The 9,572-nt window shown below is 36.5% G+C and overlaps 1 pseudogene across 1 annotated transcript; it reads right to left on the minus strand.

Moving 5' to 3' along the window:
* Window positions 1-1,001: 1,001 nt before the first annotated feature.
* LOC308632798 (small ribosomal subunit protein eS6-like) lies at window positions 1,002-2,345 on the minus strand (annotated as a pseudogene). The gene is made up of 3 exons: window positions 2,341-2,345; window positions 1,498-1,942; window positions 1,002-1,230 (listed from the first exon to the last, which is right to left on the minus strand). The product of its transcript is annotated as a small ribosomal subunit protein eS6-like (transcript).
* Window positions 2,346-9,572: the final 7,227 nt, after the last annotated feature.

A 9,572-nucleotide genomic window follows, 5' to 3' on the forward strand; every position in this document is an offset into this window, starting at 1 on the left:
CTATTTCCTAATGACATTGTAGCCATCATAACTTTGCAGCATAATGCATTACTCCTGTGTTTGTGATGATGCTGTATAAACAAACTTCCCATGTTGCAGTTCATACAAAAGTATGGTTTTTACTTTATATACACAAATACTTGATGATAAACAACCATGTTACTGATGTCTTAGTATACAATAACTTTTTATTATGCTGCTGTGAACATTCATATATGAATTTTGTGGGGACATATGTCTTCATTTCTTCAGGGTATATGCCCAAGAATGAAATTGCTGAGTCATACAGCACCTCCCTGTTTAACCTCTTGAGGAAATGCCATTTCCAGGAGAGCAACATCATTTTATATTTCCACCAAAAGTATATGAGGGTTCCATTTTCTCCACATCCCCACCAAAACTTATTGTACATCATTGTTATCATAATCATTTCAGTGAGTGTGAAATGTTACCTCTTTGTAGTTTTAATTATCATTCTTCTGATGACTAATGACATCAAACATCTTTTTTTGTTTTTTCGATACTAGGGAGTGAACCCAGAGGCACTTCACCACTGGTGCACATTCCCAGCCCTATTTTGTATTTTATTTAGGAACAGGGTCACTGACTTGCTTAGCGCATTCCTTTTGCTGAGGCTGGCTTTGAACTCGCAATCCTCCTGCCCCAGTGTACCTAGCCACTGGAATTACAGGTGTGTGCCACCTGCCCGGCAAACATCTTTTCATGTGCTTACTGGTCATTTGTAAATCTTCTTTGGAAAACACATCTATTAAGGCCTTTTGCTATTTTTTAATTGGATTGTCTTTATTACTGAGTTGTCATATTCTAGATACACTGTCTTTATCAGATATGTTTTGCCAAAATGTCCTTCCATTCTATGGGTTTTCTTCATTTTCTTGATGATGGCCTTTGAAAGACAGAAGTTTTCGTATATTTATTTTTGGGGAGGAGGTCTGCTCTTATTTATTTGCTCCTCTTAAAAATTCCTATTTTTGACTGGCCTAAGAAGTAGCAGTTCTAAAAGAGGACAGCCTGCATCTCTTGACAATCCATCCCTGGCATTTTTCTTTGGCTTTTTTCATTTTCTTGGCCAAAAGTTTAGCATATTGTGCAACCTCTTCCTTATTTTTCTTAGTAGCTGTTTCTTCAGAGCAACATGCCAGCGTTTGTGCTGCAGGACATGGAATAACAAGACATGGGATCTTCAGTGCTTTGGTTTGGGGTTTCTTTCTTATTTAAGGTTTTTTATTTTTGTTTCTGTACTGGGCTTTTTTGTTTGTTTGTTTGGTTGGTTGGTTGGTTTTGGAGGGGGTTGGTACTGGGCTTGAACTCAGGAGTGCTTAACCACTGAGCAACATCCCCAGCCCTTTTTTATTTTGAAACAGGGTCTCACTAAGTTGCTTGTAGCCTTGCTAAGTTGCTGAGGCTGGCCTCAAACTTGTGATCCTCCTGCCGCAGCCTCCTGAGTTGCTGGGATTATAGGTGTGCATATACCACCATGACTGACTGTTTAAAGGTTTTCTAACAACATATTGACAGACATCATCTTTGGAGAGTGAAAATTTGTGGATTCTGCTAGCTGTAATGGATCCCAGACAATAAGGCAGAATATTCCTTAAGCCCAGGAATATTCTCCTTTTTTAAACAAATAAACAAGTTGAGAACACTCAAATTGGCATCCACATGCAAACCCAAACGGATCTGAGCCTTCTCTCTCCAGTTCTCCTTGGTCTATAACAGGAATGCCCTTTCTTCAGTAGCAGGCCAACATAACTGTGGGTGAAGACACCCTGCCTCGGGAAACCTTGTTTATTGTTCCTGCACTGAATAGGACCACATAGCCCTTCCATTCTCACCCAGAGCATCAGCAGCAACTTCTGTGATCATATACTTCTCATAGAAAGTAGCAAGTTTGCTTTCATCATCCACTTTGAGTTTCTGGCTGGGAAGGTGATATTTACCTTCATCATTTTTTTTTCTATTTTAATATTTCTATTAAGGGCTATAAAAATATCCAGAAAAATAAATAAACATGATGCAATGAGATCTGTCCTGACATGAAGAACTTCCTTTCACTGCACTGTTTCCCTTCACAGTGGATTTCACATCACAGGAGACAGTGGTGTTGAGCCATTTCCTCTTTTATTACAAGCTGTGGGATTTCTGAATCAGTATCCTCATTCTCAGTCTTCTCATTTATAAATAAAATTAATTTTCAATACACTGTTTAGAGGAATCATATTTCTTTCTGTTCCACAAAGAGGACTTTTTATTCCAGAGACCATAGAGAGGAGCATGGCAACCATCATACCTGGGGGGGTCTCTGTGACTGGCCTTCACGTCATCTTGATGCAGATGACTGCCCACAAGGTGAACTGAAAAGAAGCCAAAAGTTCTTAATTTTGATGACATCTAATTTGTTTTCTTTTTCTTTGGTTGCTTGTGCTGTTGGTGTCATGCCTAAGAAACTATTGCCTATTCCAAGGTCACAATTAACATACATCTGTTTTTTCCTAAAAGTTTTGACCTTTTCACTCTGCTAGGTCTCTGATTCATTATAAATTAATTTTTAATATGGTATGAGGTAAAAGTTCAATTTCATTCTCTTGTGAATAGATATCTACTTGTCCCAACACTATTTGTTTGAACAACTGTTTCCACATCTTGGAAACCTTGTAAAAAAAAATCAACTAAGCAGGCGGGGGATGTGACTCAGTCGTCGAGTGCCCCTGAGTTCAATCTCTGGTCCCTAACCACCCCAAAAAAATCAAATAACCATAAATTAAGAAATTACTTTTGTGTTTTCATTCTATTGTATTGATTTATATGTATGGACTTTTGCCAGTACCTTGCTGTGTTGATCAGTGTGGCTCTATAATGAATCTTAAAGTCAGGAAGTATGAGTCTTTAAAGTCTTTAAGTTTGGTTCTTTCTCAAGATTGGGCATGTGTGAGGTCTTGAGTTCAATCCCCAGCACCACATAAAATAAAAACAGAATAAAAACAAAAAGAAGGGATTGTTTGAGTCCCTTTTATATTCATATGAATTTTAGGATCAGCTTTAATTTCCAATTTTTTTATAAGGACAGCTGGGATTTTTATAGGGATTACACAGAGTCTGCAAATAAATTTGCCATTTTAGCAATATTTCTTCCGATCCATGAACATAGATGTTCTTCCATTTGTTTATGCTTTTTTTTTTTATCGCTTTCAACAATGTTTTTGGAGCATAAGGTTGCACTTTCTTTGTCAAGTTCATTCCTAAGTATTTTATTCCTTTTGATTCTATTGAGTATGGAATTGTTTTTTTAACATCAATTTTGGACTGCCAGTGTTCAGAAATACAATATATTTTTGAATATTGATTTAGTATGCTGCAACCTTGCTAAACTTGTTTATTTTTTATTCTTGGGGGGGTTAGTTTTTGTTTTTTTGTTTATTTTGATTTTTGTTCTCAATTCTTGGTGTATTTTATTTTTTTATCCTGTCATGTATTTCTATGACAACTTTCATTTCCGTCTTCCCCCATAGTCACTAGATGAACTTGTTTATTAGCTCTAAGAGTTTTTGTAGATTCTTTTGAATTTTCTACATACAAGATTATGCCACTTTTAAAAGAGATCATTTTACTTCTTTCTTTCCAACTAGATGCCTCATTTCTTTTTCTGCCTAGAACTTGAACCACTAGTACAATGTTGAGCTAAAGGGATGAAAGCAGACATCCCTGTCTTGTTCCTAATCTTAGGGGGAGAACTTTCAGTCTTTCACCATTAAATTTGATGTTATCTGTGGGCTTTTTATAGATGCCTTTCATTAGGTTGGGCATATTATTATCATGAAAGGGTGTTGAATTTGTCAAATAAAGAATAACTTGGAGGTGGGGGGTTGCTGGGGATTGAACTTAGGGACACATAACCATTGAGTCACATCCCCAGCCCTTCTATTTTTTATCTTGAAACAGGATCTAGCTAAGTTGCTTAGGGCCTTGCTAGGTTGATGAGGCTGGCTTTGAACTTGCAATCTTCCCACCTCAGCCTCCCAAGTCTCTGGGATTACAGGTGTGCCACACTGCACCCAACAAGAATAATTATTTTTAATCGTTCTTTTTTTTTACCTTTATTTATTTGTTTTTATGTGGTTCTGAGGATCAAACCAGGGCCTCAACTGTCCTAGACAAGTGCTCTGTCCCTGAGCCACAACCCCAGCCCAAGAATAACTTTTTAAATTAATCTGAATTATATTTTATTTTAATTTAGATATCTCTTAAAGTGCAGTTTATAAAATAACTATATTTATTTATTTATATCTCTTTCCATATATCTCTAGGCTTACTAAAAAGTGTTTCTCTGGAACTTGGAGAATTCATCAGTTTTAAAACAGTATATGTTAAATCATGTTGGAGTAAGGATACTCAAAGAGTTAAGTAAGTGGGTAAAGAGTCTCAATATCTGCTGTTCCTCCATATTTTATACTGTTTCCAGTATAAAATATGGAGGAACAGCAGATATTGCACTCTGGTTCAGAGTAAAATCCATTCTTATGAAACAACTTAACCAATGTTCAGCTTCAATTTAAATCACTGCAATGGTTTAACCCCAATTAGGATTTCAGAATCATCATTTTAAAACATTTTGTCAAGGACTGGGGTTGTGGCTCAGCAGTAGAGTGCTTACCTAGCACGTGAGAGGCCCTGGGTTTCATCCTCGGCACCACATAAAAAAATAAGTAAAATAAAGGTATAAAAAAATTGTCAATTATGCCTAGACTGTTGCAGATTCCAAATGTATTTTTTTCTTCAGAATTATAACATTTTAAGTCTTAACTTATCTCATAGAAGTATTCTAGACTAATTGTTCCCAGCACAGTATGTTAGGAACTAATGTGTTCAAACACATAACTTGCTAATTACAATTATGCTAGTTGACTAGCTAGATTCAAAAAACTCACCCAGTAGCATTTTTATCAGCTGGTCACTCCCATCATATTGTAAATATGGCAGCAATATGTGACTATTTCCATTCATCTCATATTTCACTTTGGTTGGACAATGAGAGATGTTTATTTAAGTACCTGGGAAGGTTAGGTAGGAGTAGGAAAGACAGGTAAACTATCCCCACAAAGGACAAAACTGAATCACATTATCTCCTGGTTTAGTTATATGAAAACTTCACCTCTCTGATTTCTGTCATTGGGCATGTTTTGATGCTAACCATTTAGTATCAGGGATTCTAAAGACAGACAATGGCAAATGTAGCTCAGTAGAATCCCAAATCAGAATTTAGCTAATTTCTGATTTCTGAAACTTCATGTGACTCTGGAGTAGGGACTGTATCTTAGTAACCCCTACATTTCCCAGATGGATACAATCACAATAATGAACAAACAGACAAAAGTTCACCTATTTATATATAACATAAAATAAATAATATTACTGACTCAATAAGAATTGACATTATAAAGCCAGATGCAGTGGTGGGTGCCTATAATCCCAGCTACTTGAAAAGCTAGGTAGGAGGATTTCTTGGGCCCAGGAGTTCAAGGACAAACTAGGTATTAAAGCAAGATCCCATCTCTAAATTAAAAAAAAAAATCAGGCTCAGCCCACCCTTCTTGGGACTGAAGGGTGTAGCTCAGTAGTAGAGTAGCATGAAAGTGAAAATGCTTAGTAAAGATATAAAGAGCTAGGTGTAGTGGCACACATCTGTAATCTTAGTAACTCAGGAGGCTGAGAAAGGAGGGTTGCAAGTTTGAGGCCAGCCTTAGCACCCTATCTCAAAATAAAAGATAGAAAAAAGGCTAGAATGTTGTTCAGTGACAGAACAAACCTGGGTTCAGTCCCCAGTCCTCCCCTTCTCCAAAAAAGAAAAGAAAAAGGAATAAAAACAGAAATATCAGTTTTAGTGTAAGAATAAACTAAGATGGCTTATCAGTGACATATTTAACTGGACTTCTCTACCACATGTAGATAAAATGTCACCCTAAACAATGTGTGCCCACTCTCCTTCCTTCAATGTTTTGCTTAAATTCTATGGGTTACACAAATTGAGTTAAACCAATTTTATGTTTAAGATAATCAAAAACATAATAAATCAATTTTTGCTTAGAGCCTTTAGACAGAAAAGGCAAACAATTTAAATGTTAACTTGAAGGAGTGTCTGAACTGATAACTATCTGTTGAGCTTTTGTAACTCTGTTGTATGGACATATCAGTAGTACTGGACATCTTGCATTTAAAAAAAAAATGAATCGCTTTCAGATATAAATCCAAAGTTGAGATGTTTACAAAAGAATTTTAGGTACAGTTACTGCAGACTTTTCCCTTTGTGATGAGTAATATGTTAGATGGAGTTCTAGGAATACCTGAAACCCAATTTTTTCCCCTAGCAGATAACAACTCATATTAAGTAGGTTTTTTTCTCTAAATATATTCTTCTAGTCTCATCATTCAACATTATCTGCTAAATTTAGCCACAGATGCTTAGGTTACATTTTTTTTCCATAAATGGTGTTCAGCAAAGGCATTCTAAAGTGGGAAGTACACAGTGCACGGTAGGAATAAATCCTGATTTTATTTCTGATTCTCTAACATTAGAGAACTTTTTTTTTAACTGGGGATTGTACACACGGGTGTTCTCCCACTGAGCTGTTTCCCCAGCCCTTTTTACTTTTTATTTTGAGATAGGGTCTTGCTAAGTTGCTTGAGGGCCTTGCTAAATTGCTAAGGCTGGCATTGAACTTGTGATCCTCCTGTCTCAGCCTCCCGATTTGCTGGGATTACAAGTGTGCACCTCACCACATTGCTGCATTGGGGATCAAGACTTCAACACATGAGCTTTTGGGTAACATTCCAGATCCAAACCAAAACAGGAGCATAGATATATTATTTACCCTACACTTGAGTTCCAGAAATCTCACCTTTAGGATCTCCAGTAAGTTAGCAATATCTGCATTTGCATAATGCTTCATGGGTTTTAAATAATTTCTGTAAATGTTATTCATTTAATCCATATAAATGTTATGTGATGTTACCATTTGTGGAGACAGAACTTCTGAGATGTTAAATGATTTGCTCAAGTTCACACAACTGGTAGAAAAACTAGAATTTAAAGCTCAGATTGAAATCCTATCTTTTAGGGGCTGGGGATGTGGCTCAAGCGGTAGCGCGCTCGCCTGGCATGCGTGCGGCCCGGGTTCGATCCTCAGCACCACATACAAAATCAACGATGTTGTGTCCACCAAAAACTGAAAAATAAATATTAAAAAAATTTAAAAAAAAGAAATCCTATCTTTTATTCCAGGTCCAGCATTTCCCTGTATTGTGATATTATGATGGAGCTAATCTGATATTTCAAGAAGTTTCTACCCTAATTCCTTTTTTTTTTCTTTTTCTTTTCTTTTTATTTTTTATTTATTTATTTATTTATTTTTTTGGTACCAGGGATTGAATCCAGGGGTGCTTAACTACTGAGCCACATCCCCATCCCTTTTTATTTTTTATTTTGAAACAGGGTCTCACTAAGTTACTTAGGACCTTGCTAAATTGCTGAGGCTGGCATTGAACTTGTAATACTCCTGCCTCAGCCTCCTGAGCTGCTGGGATTATAGGCGTGTGTCACCAGACCTGGCACAAATTCTTAATATAAGAGTCAAATGGAGGAATCCATTGAAGAGAGTTTGGTTAATTTTTCTGGATTGATTAGAGACCCTGATGACTTATTTTAGTCACTTAAATTTTAAGTTATTTAACTTCTTTCTTTAACTGATACTCCATTTATTCATTTATTTGTCTCTCTCTTTTTTAAGTTTTTAAAAAATATTTATTTTTTTTTTAGGTGTAGATGGACACAACACAATGCCTTTATTTTTATGTGGTGCTGAGGATCGAACCCAGGTCCCACCTGTGCTAGGTGAGCGCTCTACTGCTGAGCCACAATCCCAGCCCTGTCTCTGTTTTTATCTCTATTAGACAGGTATGTCTTCAATTTAAACATATTATAATATATAACACATCCTGGGTTAATACCAGTTGAGAGAACACAGAATAAAGGAGAAGAACAAATGATAGATCAGATGACTTTGTGAAACATTAGTTTGACATAGGCCTTGTAAAACATATCTGGGTTCAAATTCAGATTTCTAAATGTGGACATCAATTCCCTTATGTGTACAATGGGCTCAGCAATACAATTTTCATATAATTACAGTGATAGTTAACTAAATATATGATGTGTGAGTGATGTATGCTATGTACATAGATATATATTAGAGGTTATCAGAGTAATTGGTACAAAATAAGTGCAGAATAAAGGGCAATTTTACGACTTTGGTTGGGGAGAGTTGTAAATAAGTCAGGTTTAGAAGAGATATTAAATATGGCTTACCTCACATTGAAGAGGCTGTGAGTCCAGTAAGCAGCTAATACTAGTTTTACAATTTTCTGGTCTTAGGTTCTGGTGTAAGTGTTGATGATCATGGACTTTAGACAATTATTCATTCAACTGAGGATGCATAAACACAGGTCAGAGGACATTTAAATAACTTCCTTAAACAGAAAACAAAATTTAGAGTTTTCTCATGAATGGAGATGCTGCATTTTCAGCTGCAGCCTATTAAATGTTTTATTCCCCAGTTATGTGTAAGGAGCAAATCCCATGCATGACAGATGGCAGCCCAATTCTGGCTTCTCTAAACTGGTTTTCCTCCTACTCACACCAGCCCAAGATGTGTTGAATCCAGCACTGCTGATGAATCCTGAGCACTGAATACTATTTCACAGTGTGACTCAGTTTCTTCTCTCCTCATCAGTGATAGCCAAGCACTGAAAAATGGTCTGAATTCAAAGTCTGGATCCAAAAAAAAATTTATATGTAACTTGGTACACAACTGTAGCAGGTTTATGCATGTATAAAAAAGCATAGACAAGTGGATAAATCATTTTGATCAGTCATGAAGTCCTTGGCAGCAATTGAGAATTTAAACAGAGTAGTTGAGCTTTAAGTAGTCAACACCCGTTCAGTAAGCAGAACATCATGGACTAACTTTGGTACCTCTATTTAACTTCCTCCACGTCCAATAATAGCTATTTTGCTTACTAAATAACCCTTAAATCCAGGCACTTCTCTCTCTGACTCCACTACAACTCCTTGTAAAAGCTAATATCATCTACCCTACATTTAATCTAGACCCTCCTCCATACAGTCTGAGAGATCTTTCAGAATGCAGACATGGTCTTGTCACCACTCCATTCCTGCTGCTTAAAAGCCTTCAATGGTTTCCTTTCATTCTTATGACTAAAGTCAAAACACATAGCATTGACTATGAATCATGGTGTTCATAGTCACCACAGTGTACCTAGTTTTCAGGGTTCTTAGTTACCAACAACAGAAATTGACTTTAGCTATTTTAAAAAACAAAGAAATGTATTTAAAAGATACTGCCACAAGAAAGAAATGGTCTCTGACCCATTCAGATAAGAAAGGAAGTTATAAAAGGATATCGCCATCAGGGAGACTATGGCCAAGCTGGGGAAATGGATACCACAGCCTGTGCTGCCAACACCCTGGAAAACACTGA

Source organism: Spermophilus citellus, assembly GCF_964194105.1.
Source record: "Spermophilus citellus genome assembly, chromosome: 13".
NCBI lineage: Eukaryota > Metazoa > Chordata > Mammalia > Rodentia > Sciuridae > Spermophilus > Spermophilus citellus.